At 42.6% G+C, this 18,446-nt stretch overlaps 1 protein-coding gene across 1 annotated transcript in view; it reads right to left on the bottom strand.

The window, feature by feature from the left end:
• The window catches only part of PLCL2 (phospholipase C like 2), a 186,359-nt gene that overhangs the window by 23,101 nt on the left and 144,812 nt on the right, over positions 1–18,446 (bottom strand). The gene's annotated exons all lie outside the window — the stretch shown is intronic.

The following is an 18,446-nucleotide window of genomic DNA, read 5'->3' as shown; positions in this document are numbered from 1 at the left end:
ATTAATAACTTATAGATGTATATTTGCAAACACCTGCTAATCTACTGATTCAAAGCATATGTTGATTTTAAGGAAATCAAAGGATTCTGACGTTGGCCCATAGAACATGACTGTACCTTTCACTTGCTCCCCTGTGATATGCAAAAGCCCAGGGCAAGGACTAAGGGCACACAACTGAGGGAAGTAAAAGGCAACTGGCCAGGTGCTTTACATGTATTATACAGGAAACTTGGAGAGAGGCTACAGTACTTTCCCAAGGAAATGGGGAAGAAGGATTTGAATACTGGTTTGTTTGAGCCCAATGTCCCATGTTTTTTCCAAATACCATGTGTTCCTTTTTTTTTTTTTTTTAAAGATTTTACTTATTTATTTTATGGAGAGAAACACAGTGAGAGAGGGAACAGAAGCAGGGGAAGTGGGGGAGGGAGAAACAGGCTCCCCGCTGAGCAGGGAGCCAGATGTGGGGCTCAATCCCAGGACCCTGGGATCATGACCTGAGTGGAAGGCAGAAGCTTAATGACTGAGCCACCCAGGAGCCCCTACCATGCCTTATTTCTAATCAAGAGTCCTTAGAGTCCTTACCCTTACTGTGAGCTCATGCTATGGTTATGCGTATCCAATAAGTATGCCGTGAGGTAGAGCACTGCAAGGGCGAACGCACAGGCGCTGACCCAGTTCTAAGGGATTACAGAGGGACAGCAAATGAGATTATGCGTTCGAACTGGGTCAGCCCATACATAACAAGGAAATCTAATTATATTAGATGCAAATTGTATTAGTCCCTCGATATTAAATTATCAGGAAATCTACTCTAACATGTCACAGGAGGTCTCTTTGGTTCTTTATATCAACATTGAGTATAAAGAACTTGTCTAGTTTAGCTGTTAAGTAACTTTCTCCCTATTTTCCACATTATTTTCAGCAAAGAAACATGAGCCAATGAGAAAGTGTTTAACTTATTAAGATACCACTTATATATATACCTCTTCTCCGTCCGTAAGTTATACCATTCTATCTAAAGAGCAGAGTGAGATTTAAAGCAACTGGTGAAAATCTAATAAGCAAAACTTTTGAGACTAAGTTAGCACCTCTCTCACCCCTGCCCCAACCCCCACAAGGAAGCCAAGTTGTTTTTGTTTTAAAATGCTTTTTCTTCAATTAGAGTTTGAGTGGGATGGAGATAGGCAATAACATTTATTGATCACACACCATGTGTAGATCATTTGACTATATGCAGGGTTGAGCTCTACTAAAACCCAGTGCTTAGACCTGTTACTAATCATTCTGCAAAAAACGAGATTTCGAGAAGTATGGGGAACAATCTGAGGTAAGGGAACTAGTGCTCACATTATCAACTTACTGGCAACTCTTTCATCAAGAAATATTTATAGATTTGTTCTGGAACACAATGGCTGAGTTTAGAGGCATCAGGATAGCAAATAGGGCAACAGCATTAAAATGATAATGTGAGAATACACAACAACAGCTGCTTTTTAAATTGAGGCCAAAATAAACTCTGTAGGAAAACTATCAAAGCAGGACTTTTGTACTAGGAAACAGACACCATGCATGGGAGATTTAGGATGCGTCTACAGTCTATGTATTAAAATGTCAAATTCTACTGAATAAATTACAACCAACTGATCATTTAAGACTGGATTGTTTAATCTTACAAAGTAATTGAAAAATAAAAAATCAGACAAATTTAAATTTCTGAAAACCTGAGTAAGTCCACTTAGTGTTTTTCACTTAGGTGCCTGAATAGAAAAGGAGCAGATAATAAACATGTCCTAGGTAGCGCTGATCACCCTTGAAGCTTACTGTACAACTGTAAGCAATTCCATTGGAAAGCTACATAGTAAGGTGGACAGGGAGCCCTTGCTCATTTCCTGCTCTTGATCCCTGCTACCTTAATGTTCTAAATGAACTGGTAAGAACCCTGGATGCTGATTCAGGAGAGGCTCTCTGCTTAACTCTCTCCCCAGCAGGCAGGTAGGGGGCGGGCGGAGCCAGGGAGGCAGGGCATGCCAGCCCACCCCCACCCCCCAGCTCAACTGTACCCGCTGCAGGCAGGCTGGGCCTCAGGATGACTTTGTTTAGAAAGGGGACCTGGCCTCTTCTGCCAGCTATTCTTGTGTTAGCCTACATAGCTCAGCCCTACATCCTGCCTTCCTACTAACTACACTATTAACCAAACTGACATGCAGTTACACAGACTAAATACCAGATATATCTGCATGTTCCTCGTTTACCAGTTAGCAGCGTTTCTTTTATCTGCCTGGTATATTACCTGTATTTTAGAGTGAAAGCCCCTGCGATCTGGGAGGGGACTGTTCATTTACATAGGCGCAGTGTTTAGAGGCAGCCCTCACAGCTAGCTTTTAGCTGAAGTGAAGCCTTTACGATTCCTTCTTTTTTAAGATTGTATTTATTTACTTGACAGAGACACAGCAAGAGAGAGAGAGAGAGAACACAAGCAGGGGGAGTGGGAGAGGGAGAAGCAGTCTTCCCGATAAGCAGGGAGCCCTATGCGATGCAATGAGGGGCTTGATCCCAGCATCCTGGGATAATGACCTGAGCCCTGAAGGCAGAAGCTTAACAACTGAACCACCCAGATGCCCTGCCTTTAGGATTCTTAAAAGGGTAAGAAGATGCAGAATCCCTCAAACCAGCTTCTGAGAAAGTAGAAAGAATAGAGCACTGCAGCTGTCGCTCCCTCCGCAGACACGATAGAGGGTACAGCCCTGCCAGCACATGGGAAGAGGCACACCAATGCGGCTTTCTATGCAAACTGTATATTCATTCACCTGGGGCATTAGTGGGTGAAAGAGAGGGCTTTTTAGCTCTAAAACACAGTATTTCTCATTGATGAATTATAGGTTAAAAAAAAAAACCCGAAAAACAAAAATCCTATATGCTTCTGAAAATAATGAGAATTTTGTTGATCCTGAGAAAATTTCTTTTGTGATCATCTGCAAAATCATTATTTGGAGGTTTTGAAATTGCAGATTTAAGACCAAAGAGTTCTAATGTTCTTACAAAACACAGCTCTTAGCTTCTGTGGCCTGAGCGTGGCGGTGGACTTGGAGAGAGCCCCCAGACAGGGGCTGGGGAGAAGGGAGGGGTGGTGGGCTCTTGTATGCATGTCTACCGCAGCTTAGTGACAAGAATCCCTACTGTGAAAACAATAGAAATAGAAGGGTTCAAAAATAGAAGCCAGGCCAATAATAAGGAGGGAAAAAGAAGTGGGATCATTTTTCTTCTTTCAGGAACACGTTGCATTTCCCTGTAGGTTTCCGGTAACTTCCAAATACGCCACCAACACAGTTTATTCATAAATCTGTGTATTTTAGGGCTATGTGTTGCTATTCACAGTATCTTGTATTTTTCCTATAGGTTATGTCCCGTTTCCTTGTCTGATTTACACTCAATGGCAGTATAAGAGCCTCAAAGAAAGTGTGGCCTAACAAACAACATGTGGGGGCAACTACGGAGATAGGGAAAGGAAACAGGATTCCTTGATTCTACCAGGATGCTGCCACCCAAGTAAGACAAGAGATAACAGTTAATTCTGGCCAAAGAAATGGAAATCTTTGTAAGTTTTAGGAAACTTCATTTGAAAACCAATAGTAACTAGATAAACTGTCTTTTGAAAAGGGTGACATGCTATCCAATTGCAATGGGCTATACTATTTAATAGTCAAAATACATGGTGTGTATAAAGACATTAAAGTTTGCAGACTGTGAGCATCTGTTACGCAAACCCAATGAAGTGCACGGGAACATGGACAAAAGCCTGGGGGAAATGAGCCAGAAAGCAGAGAGAATGGTCACGTCTCATGCGCAGCCCAGGCCAGGCCCGCTGTGACGGCTCTTTTGCCAAAAGGATTGTCTTTGAGCCCTGGCTACTCTGTGCCAAAGAACCTGCAGTTAGGTTCCCCTGACTCCATGACCCCAGGTTTCTGTTTCCAGGAAAAAGATGTGAATTATTTTTCTTTAGGAATGTTAACCAAGAAGAAAATCTGCTCAAATTCCTTGGTGGTAATGAACTTGAGAATTAAGGAAGTGAAGAGCTGGTGATCCAACAGCAGAGAAAGGACAAAGGGAAAACCCATACTCAGGTGACTTCTATGAGAGTTTAGTTCCATCCTGGCTTAAGGGAATGGAAGAGATAGACCATGTGAACAAAGAACAGGGTCAGGTGTCCACGGTGGGAATTGAATAAGTCATTTAATCTTTCCATTTTTAGCTGTAATATTAAATTTTTAAAAAATTGGTCTGGCCATACAAAAGTATATGATTTTTTGTTTGTTTGTTTGTTTTTTGATTGTTTGTTTTTAAAGTTTTTTTTTTTTTTTTAAGATTTTATTTATTTACTTGACAGAGATCACAAGTAGGCAGAGAGGCAGGCAGAGAGAGAGGAGGAAACAGGCTCCTCGTGCAACAGAGAGCCTGATGCGAGGCTCAATCCCAGGACACTGGGACCATGACCTGAGCCAAAGGCAGAGGCTTTAACCCACTGAGCCACCCAGGTGCCCCTATGATTTGTTTTCTTTAATGTTAAGAACTAATTTTGGAAATTTGTCATTTCTTTCCATGTCATCTCTTGAAAATCTAAACAGCTAAAATTTTTTGTACACGTAGGTATTGGTTTCATATAATTTTCCAATTATTATTTCAAAATACTTTATAATCTAAATATTTTAAAGAGTTTCTTTTGGGAAGGGCTTAAAGCTTTATGACCAAAAATAAAATGTAAAGCTGACAGATTAAGTATGTTTTATAAAAATTAATAAATAAGTATAAATTTTCCAGGATGATACAATTAAGTTAACTGAGCACGTTACTAAAACTGCAAAGAATAGGGCGTACTGGAGCTTCTATTAAATTTCCTGCTTCCTATCACAGATAAACTTAGATGAAAGCCAAACAGCCATAAAAATAAAATAGAAATGTAAAAATACATGAAACATACAATAAATAACTAAGATATGAAAAAGAGGCTTTTGCTTGGAAGGGAAGGGAGACTCAAGAAACATGGCATCATTTCCTCTTCGATTAAAATGAATGCCATTTCTTCATGCCAAACATAAAGCAGATGACCCTTCAAACATTCTGGTTGGGATTTTCTCTACTGATTTAAATGATATGACTCTAAAATACACCATGTAGTGCAAGGCTAAATATTTTTAGAAACAAATACAATTAAAAAAAATACTTAGAGAAACATATTGATCTTAAACTTATATACTTTTTTTAAAAAAAAGATTTTATTTATTTATTTTACAGACCAGGATCACAAATAGCCAGAGAGGCAGGCAGAGAGAGAGAGAGAAGAGAAAGCAGGTTCCCCGCTGAGCGGAAAGCCAATGTGGGGCTCAATCCCAGGACCCTGGGATCATGATCTGAGCTGAAGGCAGAGGCTTTAAACCACTAAGCCACCCAGGCGCCCCTTAAACTTATATACTTAAAGATTAGTTTTTCAACTGAAAATTTACTTTGCTGCCCTAAAAAACTTTTATCACAAACACAACCAGTACAAAAATATTTTTTTCTGTGTTGAAAATAGAAACCATAAGCAAAGTGCAAAATCTTTCAAATGGTGACAAAAGAAATATATATTTATATTTTATTTCAAATTTCCCAAGTTGGGTATAGTGAGATATTTCCTGGAAGATGGAATTCCATATAACACAGGTCTATCTGGGACCTCATTCAAGAGGATGATTTATCAACAATATTAAAAGTACCTTAATAAGCACACTCTGCACGTGCCTTGTGGCACATCAAAGTATCTTGAACACAAAATACGGTTATCTGATTTTTTTTTTCCAACTAATTTAATTACAGCACCCGTTAAAATACACAGCCTTTGTAAACTCTACACTCTGCCCCCAGACTCCAGGGGCTTGAAGTTTGTGTGTGCTGCTAACACGTGGGACTTTACACCATAATCCCCACAGAGACATGGAAATGCCTAATTATTTTTCATACAGTTCCAGTTGGTAGTCTCTTTTTCTTGGCCTTCTTTCCAATCTTGGCATTAACAAAAGCCAAATTATTTTAAGATGGATTTCTGAGCTGTTAAATCCCGTTCCACATGAGGTGGGATAGATAAACCAGGTCTCTTAAATATATCCCTGAAACCCAGATGGATGACAAGATCCCCAGAATGCCACATCCACAGCGGCACACTTTGTGAATGAATTGCATGAGGGAGGTTTTCCTTCCTCTGCCAGCCTGCTCCATCTGGGTAAATCGAGGTGAGAGGAAGTTGCATAACTTTCAGGCCTGTGCGGAATCCAAGTGCCAGGCCACCATCCTTACCACGTGGCCACGTGAAGCACGCGGGCTGGGGTCACAGGAGCCATGAGGCTGTTAGCAGGACCCTCCCCATTTCATTTCGCTGAGAAGTAAAAAGGCCTTCTTCACCCCAATTATCTCAAAGATTAGTTTCTTTTTAAACCTAGGACACCTTTACTTGGATTGCCACTCTTAAATTGGATCCTGTCTCTCTAGCTCAGTGTGACACGATCACCACGGCACACCGGGTCTCCTCACCTTACCCTGTCCGTGCCTCCCTTGCTTTTTGTACCTCTTCTTATCTAAATTTTTGAACAGATATTACTGTGATATGACTCAGCAATTTAAAAAGTCTACACTGGTATACGGAGTTCTCTCTCCTTTCCCTAGCCGCCAGTCTCCTTGCTCCCATCCCATCAGGCACCTGCTGTTGACTCCCCCTTACAAATCCTCCCAGACAGACTCACACCCTCACAAACACACAGGGCCCTATTCTCCTACCCCACCTTTTAAAACAAATGTTAGCAAACAGCACACACTGTTTGACTTTGAAAACTATATAGATAGATAGATAGATAGATAGATAGATAGATAGATTTAACCTATATGTACTTATAAGATCTTCCTTGTGCATGTGTAATCCATAGCACCTTTGGGGGCAGGAGAATGTATATATACAGATTTAGATTTTATTCTTTTTTATGCTAGTATAGTGTTCTATTATGTGGATTTATCAGAATGTATCTAACGAGGGCCCTTAGGGTAACATTTAGCCTGTTCTCAGTGTTGCAAAGAAAATTCTATACACATTGTCCTTCCTCAAGTATGTGATTGTATCTGTAGAATAAACTCTGAAAGAATGGAATTGTTGGTTCAACATGTACATAACGTGTAAATCTGACATTTACTGCCATACGGCCCTCCCCAGGTGTGGACCCCCAACAATGTGAAAGGTATCATTTTGCCCTGTAGCCTCACCAATCCATCATGACCCCTGTGTGATGGAACTTTGCAGTCTTGGATATGAACGTTTGGATCTGATGCGTGAAAAGTGGAATCTCCTTGAAATACCTCACTTACTCAACTTCTAGAAGATCACAGTGTTCTCCTCCTGCCTGTCTGGCTGCATCCACACCTCCTGTGCTTGGTCTTCCACAGGCACCCCTCCCACCAACAGCTAAATGGTGGAGGGCCAGGGCTCCATCTTCTCCACCCAGTCTCTTCTTAGATGACGACGGTCTCTAGGCTTAAAAGATCACTTTGTGCTTATGGATTCCAAACTCATTACCTCTAGTCTGGACCCCTCACCTGAACTTTAGACATGGAATTCAACTAGGCATAACTTACCCTGTTCAAACCAAATCCTTGCCCTTCCCTCTCAAGCCTCTCCTGCTCAGTCCTCCCACCTCAGTGAAGAGCAGTGTCTACTTTCCAGCCCCCAATCCTGCAGTCATACTGACTTCCCTCTTTCTTCCCTCCTACCCACATCCAATCTACATATCCAGAATATAGCCGAATATCCAGCATATAACCATTTTGCCTCTTTCCACCCAACTACCACCCATCAAACCATAATCACAGACGGGGCTGGATTGTTGCAAAAGCTTCCTGAATGGTCTTCTAGCCACTGTTCTTGCCCCCACGCCCTATCCTCAAGTCATCCGCTCAGACCCAGGAAAAGACTGCTCACCTCACTGAGAACAAAGCCAGCCCATATGTCTGGCCTCCTGTTAGCTCTGGCTCATTGTTCATGCTGGTTCTACCCTCCCTCCCTCCCACCCGCCACCCCTCCCTGTCCTGCAGACACTGCAGCCACACTGGCTACTAATTCCTCCACTGATACATGGACCGCCCTCACCTCAAGGCCTCTGCCTCCACAGCCCCTCTTCCCGGGATCATCCCTTTCCCAGATGTGTGGAAAGCTTGCTCTCCACCTCCAATCATGTTCCCATCAGAACTCACTGATCGCTTCAGTGAGGACTTTAATTAAAAACGCCACCCTGCCCGCTCTCCTGGCACGCTCTCTCTCCTTCTCTGCCCCTTTTTTATGAAACGCTCACCACTGCCTGACACCTAAATGTTTTATCTATTTGCTTTTCGTTTCTTTTCTGTCTTCCACAACTAGATCTTGGCTTCACGAAGGCAGGGGTTTAGACTTTTTATTCATGACTGTATTCCCCGTACCTGGAACAGCTCTACACCTTTGACGAAAGAGGCTTAACATCTTTTCACTTTGTTTTCAGTCTTCTGAGTTCTGTTATCATGCACTATGTTCAAATTCTTTGCAAAGAATATAGGGTTGTTGGCCTTTTTCTTACTGATTTGAGGGGTTCCTCACAGAGCAGAAGTATTAGTCCTTTGTGATATGTATCGCTTACATTTTTTCTGTTTGTAGTTTTTGCTGCAACTTTGCTTCTGATAGTTTTTGTTATATAGAATTCTTTTTATGCAGTACTGATATATCAAGTTTTTCCTTGTCGTTCAAGGTTATGTCCAGGCTTCCGGGTTTGTGCTGCCCCTGCCGGTACCTCCAACCACAGTTGCTGCTCCTGCCTTTGTCACAGCCACTGCTGGCATGGGCCATCCTGTGTCACCCTGCACATGCCCTCCTGACTGCCTGCCTGGAATTTCTTTCCCGACCTGCCTTATTCCCAGAAAAACCACTTGCAGGACTCAGCTGCTGTTCTGAGATCTGGTTCGCTGATCACCCAGGATGGAGTTGATCGCAGGGCGTGCTGTGGAGGGCGTGCCCTCTTGCTACCACTGTGTGAAGTACGCTGTGCAGTGGGGTTCTCTTTACAGGCCTGTCTCTGGAACTTCTGCCCAAGTCCCCTGGGGACAGGGAGCAAAGTCCCCAGCTTCTGTCGCACTGGGAGTAAGGACCTTGTAAGTGTCTGGTGAATAAGAATGATCGAATGAGTGCAGCATTCAACATTCAATTCAACTCAACATATATTTGCTGAATGCTGGGCACTGTTGTTGGAGTTTGGGATATGTGATAAGTAAATTCCTGCCCCAAGGAGTTTATATTCAAGTTGCAAGAAAACACAGTAAGCCAACTGCTTGGTATCAGGTGTGCTAGGAATGCTTTTATGACTTGAGGTTAAAGTAAAATAACCAGTACTGAATTAGGGGTTCATAATCATGTCCCTGGATTTTCAGTATTTCCTCCCAACACCTTGTTCCTTAGAGAACTCATCCAAGCAAGTAACTCTTCCATATGGATGACACCAGTTCTATCTGCAAGCCTGACTCCATCCCAAGCTTCATTATAGTTGCTTCAACAGCTTACTAGCTTTTTCCACTGGACCATCTGCTAAGGTCTGCATTTTTGTGTCCTCCTCCGAATTTATATTTTGTAATTCTAATGTCCAGTGTGATGGTATTTAGGAAGTGGGACTTAGGGGAGCTGCATAGGTCATGAGGGTAGAGCCTTCATGAATGGGATTAGTATCCTTAGGAAAGGGATCCCAGAGAGTTCCCTAGACCCTCCCACCATGTGGGGACACAGCAAGAAGGTGCTATCTACCAACCAGGAACTGGACCATGACCCGCCACCTATCAAATCTGCTGGCACGGTAATCTGAAACTCCCCAGCCTCTAGATCTGCGGGAAATACATTTCTGTTGTTTATAAACAGTGATGTCCCTGGTATTTGTTATAGCAGTGACGCCCTACTGTGATCATGCTCACCAGACCTGACACAGGTATTCGCAGTCAACTCCTTCCTGTTCTCACATTGCAAGCATCCACATTCCTTTGCTGGGAGGAGCATCTGAATGTGGAGGGCAAAGGGCAGAGATGAGTCAATCAATGAGTCCCTGAGCCTGTCCCAAACTATTTCACACCCCCACCACCTACAGCAGTTTCCTAAAGCATTAAGACACTGACAGAACTCAAAACAAGGGCTTTATAAGAATGTAAGTTCAGGACAGGCTGAGCTAAACTGGAGGATATTTAGCACGGTAATGTGTACTGAGAATATCCAAAGGGGAGTAAGTTTGTTATGAAAAGTTGGTGATGAGATCCTTTGCTGAGGAGCGTGATCAGTGTTCCTTGAATCAAGCTTTGAGAAATGCTGGTCTAGAAAGGCAACCCCAAATACTTAACCCTTGAATTAAAAGGTTCCATCATTTGAAGCAAGCTCTATTTCCAAACCTAATTTCTGCTGCTTCCAGAAGCAAGTACTTCCCTTAGACCAGGGCGATATATTTCATGTGCGCAGAAAGCACAGCTCGGTAATGAGGCCTTCTACACTTCGGCCCACCTAGAAAGCCCTGTTCCTTCTGTTCTGCCTCCATGGATCCTGCATCCCTTCAAGTCCTTTCATTATTATTAATTTTCTTTGCAACTTTAATAAATAATTAGCATATCTTGTCAGTGAACACATTTTGCAAATGCATGACTATGTTCTTCCTATCCTATGTTAACATGTATAATGACATGTTTTTGACATGGCACTGACTGACCTGTAATGCAAGAATACAGGTTAATTAAAGTTGCTTTAAACTTCTTATTCCTGTAAGAAGACATATCTCTAAATATTGCTTAAACATTCTTAGAACGCATTTGTTCACTTTTACTCACTACAATGCCTTATTTCTATTTTATTATGGGACTTGTAGACCATAACATTTGAGAGCTGAAAAAGCCTTAGAGATCATCTGGACTATTTATTTTAGACCCAAAGATATTGATTAGGTGTACACATATATATATATAAGCTTCTGGTATTTGTCTGAGAAAGACGATTTATCTGTGGACTTTATTTGAATTGTGGTTCTTCTCAGCTTTAATAAACCAGTGTAACAGAACAGTAGCAAAAAAAAAAAAAAAAAAAAAAAAAGAAGTGTATAGGAGTGCCAGAATTGACAGCAGCCTGACCCCTTTCCTATGGAGATGACCCAGAGAGTTCCTTTTTAAATGAAAAGTGATGCTTTTAGACTTTGTGGGTTTATAAAGGAGGAGGGAGGAAGAAGTGACAAGAAAGCATAGCTTTGGGATTTGCTCACAGGACAGGTATCTCAGGAAGGTCAAGCATCCCCACCAAATTCCCTCCCCTTCATTTGTGGAGAACTTTCACCCACGAAAGGCATATTAGGAAAAAGGGATCCACCCCTGGAGAAGACAACTTGGCTGCGAACCAATCACACGACCAAGTACATGTCTGTGTCTGAAGAGTTTTTCTCCCTTTGTGGAGTGTGAACCCCAGAGGGGGCCTGCTCCACTCCACCCTCCAAAGAGAGGTTCTCAAAAACCTGAATGTCCTCATTCAGGTGCAAATTCCTGAGCTCTATCCCCTCAGATTCATTGTTGGTGGTGAGGCAAAGGAACAGCATTTAAAACAAGCATCCCCAGGAGATTCCGACCACACTTAGGAGGAATTCTGTTAGTATGATGGTGGTTGTGGGAATCTTAAAATGCGACTGGGTGGCGGGCACAGGAGATGAAGAAGTGTGGTAAGGCAGAGGATTCTAGGTACCAGGTGCTTATTTTGAATTTTTTTTTGCCCTGAATTGGGCCTAGATGTCACCTTTGTGATCATTCTTTTTACTCTCCCTGATCAGCAATGAAGGTTTCTGGGGGAACAAAAGGGCAGGTGGGGCAGACTTGCAACTTCTTGGGTTCCCATGCCTTCACTAACCGAGTTAAATGAAGTGGTTGGGGGAGGATCTGTCAATTCGGTCTCCGTTCTTTAAGAAGAGTACAGATGCGGAGCGTCCTGGAGGACTTCTACGGTCGGCCTCCAGGTCCGTGTCTCACACTAAGAGAGGTCACTCTGCACCTTCAATGTTAGGCATTAACTTTCCTGCTTGAAACTCATGTGGAGCGGCTGCAATTTAAGTGTCCCCATGCCACTGGATGGGGCCGCTTGTTTGCTTGTTTAATCTTGTAATCCTTTTAAGTAACTGTAAGCAAGCCATTCCAAAATTGCTAATTAGACAACTGATCTTCGGTCACTGCGTTTCAGCACCCATGTGGCACCAGGAGGGAATCACAGAAGGAGAAAAATGAGACAGAGAGGGGTAGTGACTAACCTAACGGCACACACAAGGCACAAGAACACAAGTCCCTGGATCCCCAGGGAAGAACCTCTTACTTCTGTCAGACACAGGTGAGAAACACCCTGACATAAATGAAAACAGAAGTTACAGGTCTCCTTTTGCAAACTTTCGAGGTGCTTCCAGGATAAATCTTAACGGCTGCTTTTATGTTTACTGTGTTGGGTAAGACACTGACGTGAGCCAAGCAAGTGACGGATGGTGACAGTTTGCTTCTCTGGTAACCCCAGCTCCTAGGAACACGCTGAGATCTGAGGAGTTTGCAAAATAAAAAAAGGAGCAATCAAATGCAGGACATGCAGGCCTGGTCCAGTGCTCTGCTTGTTCTCTCTGAGTGGGAGTGCATCAGGCTCTCACCTGCGTTTAGTGAGACAAATCTATCAACCCTGGCCATGGGGGAGATGCCAACTGCTCAGCAGACTAGAAGCAGCAAATTAGAAAGGAAAAAAAGCATCGGTGTACTAATAGGCAGTCGGATACAGTACAAATTAGCAGTAGGAAGTGAAAATTGAATGGAAGTAACGAATAAACCATTAACCCTGGAATAGGATCTGAGCAGGCAGAGTGGGTTAGGGGTCCTCTAGGAACAAATGGGCTCCTAGGGGACTCGCCATCAAACTGCAAGATAATAACAGATGCCTCTCAAAATGACCCGCGGTCGTGAAAGTTCAAATTATGTTTGGGAAAGCAAGTTTAAAGAAGCAGGGACCTACAGAATCTGTTATAGAAAGTGTTCCATTAAAAGGATTAAAACGAAGGGTAACAAAAGCTTTCATTATTTAAAGTTAGCTTACATCCCACTTCACTAGGTAATGATGTGACCCTACCATGCATGAGAATCCCTTTGAGCTTTTAGAAAAGGAGCTTCTATTTAAATAACTCTGGGGTGGGCTGGAGTTTCTTTCATTTAGAGCCTGATCTTCCCCCATCATTCAGAAAGAGGGTAGAATCAATTCTCCTGCCAGAAGAGGAACTAGGCTGTCGCCCACCCAAGCATCCGGATGTCACCTGTGCACTGGGCCTGCCCACAATGCCAGCGGGTTTCTTTGGCAGAAACCCCACCTAATCATTCAATACTGTCCCCACACCTGGGGAGTGTGGCCCATGCCTTCTCCTGGAACATTCTCAGTCAGGGATTCTTGGGACAGCTTCTGGTCCTTGATTCCTTCCTTCTTTCTTCTGTTGTTTAATTTAGTCATTTAAATGAAATTTAGATTAGTAATTTAATTTTTATCAATATTATGTACATAGTTTAAAGAGCCAAATCGCTGTTACCCATTCCCCCTTTCTAGTAGGAGTTATATTCGACCCCTTTAGTTGTTTGTTTCTTGTTTTAGTGTTTATGTCCATATTTCTAAGGAACATGATGATAATGTTCCATTTTTTTTTTCCTGGACATTACCTACTCAACTCCCCAAATGAAGGATGAAAATTTTGTTATTTTCACATTTCTGCTGTCAGGACACGTGCTGTCTCCCAGGCATCTGTGGTCTAACAGCTCCTTAATCCCCCCTCTCAGATGATTCTCTCTTTATCCCCACCTTCACCCCAACCTGCAGAGAGGCACGTGCTGCCCCCAGGTTCTGCGCAGGTGGGGGGGCAGGGGGTAGGCAAGGCCGGCAGTATACATCAGATTGCATGCAGTGCCCGCTGCCAGCCTCCAACTTGGCTCTCCTGCACCACCTAAGCCAATTGCCACTTGTTCGGGTAGTTTTCAGTTTCCATAATGTTGTTCCTCCCATTTTGTCTTGATGGACTTATGCCTAAAAAAAAAAAAAAAACAACCAACAAACCCTAACCGTCATTTTAATGAGGTTCAGAAGGGAGTGGAAAGTAAGTGCTGTCTTTAATAAGAAGTAAGTCATTGACTTCTTTTTCCTTTCCGGAGAGCAAATTATTCTCCGATTAAATTCACTAGATAAAAAACACCCAATGCACTGAAGCAAGGCAGTTTGGGTTTCCTTCTACATCGTCTTCCTATCTTTTACGAAGCAGATCAAAGCAGTGACCAAAGAGGAAATTAAAATTCAAAGATAGGCTGCCATTTTGGGCCAACAAAAGAGAGATAGATAATACATAGTGGAAAAGACTTATCCCCAGAAAGAATCTGGCTACCCTTTTATCACCTTCTATAAACTTTTTTTTTTAAGATTATTTATTTATTTATTTGACAGACGGAGATCACAAATAGGCAGAGAGGCAGGCAGAGAGACGGGGAGGGGAAGCAGGATCCCTGCTGAGCAGAGAGCCCGATGTGGGGCTCGATCACAGGACCCCGAGATCATGACCTGAGCCGAAGGCAGAGGTTTTAACCTACTGAGCCACCCAGGGGCCACACCTTCTGTAAACTTTTTAAAGAAGAACTCCTATGAAGCTTCCCCCTCCACAGATCTCAGTCCAGCTCCCCTGCCTGTGCTCCCCAGCAATCTCCTCCTTTGCCCTGTCTTGGAAACACAAGCATGTGTTAGGTTTAGGAGAGAATGAGAGTGTGTTCATTCACCTGTGATCCTGGAAATGCACACTCACGTGCATACAGCCACGCAAGATCTGACTGACCCCTCTCTCACTCACGCATCGGCCCAGACCCACTTGCCCTCCATCCCTCCTGTACCTCTCCCCCCCACCCCCCCCACCCCCCCGCAATGCCATCCGTCCCTCCGCTGGTACTAGGCCGTTGGACTCTGCCCCTGTCCGGAGGCCCTCCTTCTACTCTCTCACTCCCGAAGCCGGTGCCCTCCTATGGCATTGTGTCTGCATCCACCTGCCCAATGGAAAACGGTCCTCTCCTTGGAATTTCTCTCGATGTCATAGCTATTTGGAGTGTCTGGGAAGAAGAGGGGCCCAGCCCCCTTTCTAAGGTCAAGTTGGTCACAACTATCCTGGATTTCTGCCCTCCTCCCTTCTTCCCTCCTGATTCCTTGTTTTATCTTTTAAGGTCTTCCTCTTCACCTCTTCAGTGGCTCTTTCCTAATTTTAGGGACATGATTTGCTTATAAAGAAGTCCCTTTGACCCCCCAGCCCTCTGTGCTGCAATATTCTCTTCTTAAAAGAACGGGCTCTGCAGGCTGCCTGAACCACTCATCTCCTTTGCCCTGTCCTCCCCAAGGGGATCACTTCTGGCCATGTGTCTGCCTGCCAAGGTCTGCAGGATCCTAGCCCACCCTGGCTGGAGGTCTTCACTTCTTAGCATTCTTCTCTTGCCTTACCCCCTCTTCCTAAGAACACCATGAGCAATACCCATTTCTAAAGAACCAGAGAGCTGGGAGTCTGAACCTGTTCAAACTGGGCATGCTTTTGAACATGGGCTGGAAGTGGCTGCGTGATTCCATATTTCACGGAGCTGTTTGGATGAAAGTTTATCTAGAAGAATATAAATTTGGGTTTAGAAGTTTGAAATGCTTCTGAAAGAATCCTCGCTTATGGCGCTTGGTACCTGTATCTTCATTTTGTCATTGTCAGATTAAGGTTCTGTAAGCAGACCAGCAATTATTTATCGGAAGTAAAATCTCATGCAAATGTTTTTGAGCCCAATACAAATTAGCAATTCTTCTTATGACTAATGACTATATGCCCTTCCAATAACTGTAAACATGAGAAACAAAAGATCAAGGATTCTAAAATAAGCACTTAGGATAACAGAAGGGCTGTGTAGGCGCTGAGCAGTAGCTGTGAAACCAAAAGATAATCGTTACGTGCTTCTCAGGATCTTCCAGCCCAGAGCAACGTGCACCATTACAAAGTGGTTATTCCTGTTTGCCCTCCAAGCAAAGTTCTTAATAGGCAACACTCTTCAGCTTTTTAAATACAAGCAAATATATCCCTCACTGAAATTCAATAGAACAACAACGGAAAGCTGCATTATGCTAGAAATAGTCACATTTCATAAACCAATGAAGTCGCACAGAACTGACAAAAACTCTAATTGTTAATAAATAGTTCTTTTTTGTCCGATAAATGCAGCTTCAGATTCTAACAGTCCACAATTCTCATGACAATACATGAATTGAGTAGAATTGAGTACTTAGTACAAGTGAAATCATATTTAGTCAGTACTCTACTACCCTGTGTAGAATGTGAGAACAGGTGCTGTGGGTAAAATACAGAGATCTCAACATGCAAGCCTGTGGCACAGCAGGTCACGAGCCTGTTTAAAGGACAGGGAACACATTAATACAACACACAGTCACTGAGGCTCTGAGAGCTGAACCAAACACAATCCGCAGGGCTGAATAGAATGGTTAGGTGACGTAACTCCTGCAATCACAAAGGGTTCCTGGAAGACCATTGAGACAAAAGGACGAAATGTACAGACTGGCCAAGAGGAGGGGAGAGAAGTCTTACCAGAGGAGAGGCTTATGAAAATCTGACTAAGGAAAAACACACTGAGAAGTGGGAAAGGCTGCCCAAAGGCCAGGCTGGATGCATACTATCACTTCTCTTCCTTCTCACTGTTCCCAGCAGCCTCCCAGTTGGGTTCTGCCCATGAAAATTCTCTGCACACAGATATTGTGATCACCACCTTAAAGCTCAAGTTCTCTCTTATTCTGCTCAAAAAATCAATGGCTCCCCACTGTCCCACCAACCAAATTCAGACTCTTAAGTAACACAGCATAAGTACTCAATACATTTGAGTATGTGTGATTACTTTCATAATCTCCTGCTTAATTGAAAAGTTCTAGAAGGCAAACAACTATCTTGCTTACTTTTTAATATTTTGGTATGTGATAGCTCTTACAAGTACATCTTACAAGTACCTTTGGTATGGCAGAAGTTCAAAACATATTTATTAAATGAATGAACAGATGATTTAACTAACAAATTTTATATAGCATTGGCAAAATGGGCTGGCCCGTTAGTAGATAACCTTATATGGGAAGTCAGAAGCTTAGATTTGATACACCAGACTCTAGTCAGCTACTGGATAATTTTGGTACAACACTGACAGGATAAAAATGGTGTTTGAAGTATCTCATTCTAGTTGCAGTTGTAGAGAGTATTAGCCCAGAAAGGACTAGACATAGAAAGATCACTTTGCTAATGAATAAAACAAGATGAGGATTTTCGTGTGTTGGTTAGTCACTAATGTGAATGTTCCGTCAATAAACACCAAAAAAGAAAACTGTCACATGTATCTATCTTTGTCTTTGATCTATTTTTAACAAGTTCATTTCTGAGATAAGAGATTATTTTTTTTTTTTTTCAGACTAAGTGGTACTTATAGACCCTTGATGTTAAAGAATAGCAACCAGGGGCGCCTGGCTGGCTCATTTGGAAGAATACGTGACCCTTGATCTCAGGGCTGTGAGTTGGAGCCCCACACTTGGTGTAGAGATTACAAAAAATAAATAAGGGCTTAAAAAAAAAGGAATAGCAACCAGAAATCCTAGAATTTAAGGACAGATATTGTTATTTATTCGTTACAAATATTCTCCATATTAACATCTTCCAAAATGATGCCCTAACAAAATAGGAAAATTGAAAGAATTCCATTTTGTCTATTCTTAGTACAATGCAGAACAGTTATTTTGGTTTTATCTCGGCTAAAATCATCAGATGGTAGCGTTTTATAATCTGGTATAACATTTTGATATTAAATGGATGAATCCATCAGCATTTGAACATGCCAGTGCATTAAAAAGTGTCAAGGGGCTCTAACCAATGCCCACTCTCCTTTCTAAGAACTTACAGCAGAGAGAGCTCTGCTCAAGCCCCACTCACCCTTCCTACTGCCTGATGGAAGGTCATGGGGGGAACAAAGTGGGGTCAGCAGCATAGGGCAAGCTGAGGAGAAGGAGGTCAGTGCAGCAGCTCTCCATCTTGGCTGCTCACCAGAAACACCTGGGACATTTAACAGCTAGGAATTTTTCATCCACACCCCAGACTGTGTCAGTATACTTTAAAAGCTTCCCCCAAGTGAGTTTGTTATCCAGGCTCGAGAAGCAGTGAATTAGTATTTTCTTTAGCTATGGAAAAATAATTCTTCATCTGATTTCCTGGATATAGTTTCCAGCAAAAGATAAAATAGTTTAAGAACATAAATAATGATGCTACAAATTTCATTTTAAAGAGAAGAAATAAACT

Source organism: Lontra canadensis, unplaced genomic scaffold, assembly GCF_010015895.1.
Source record: "Lontra canadensis isolate GAN:19392208 unplaced genomic scaffold, GSC_riverotter_1.0 scaffold20, whole genome shotgun sequence".
In the NCBI taxonomy this organism is placed as follows: Eukaryota; Metazoa; Chordata; class Mammalia; order Carnivora; family Mustelidae; genus Lontra; species Lontra canadensis.
This window is presented reverse-complemented; position numbering and strand designations above follow the sequence as displayed.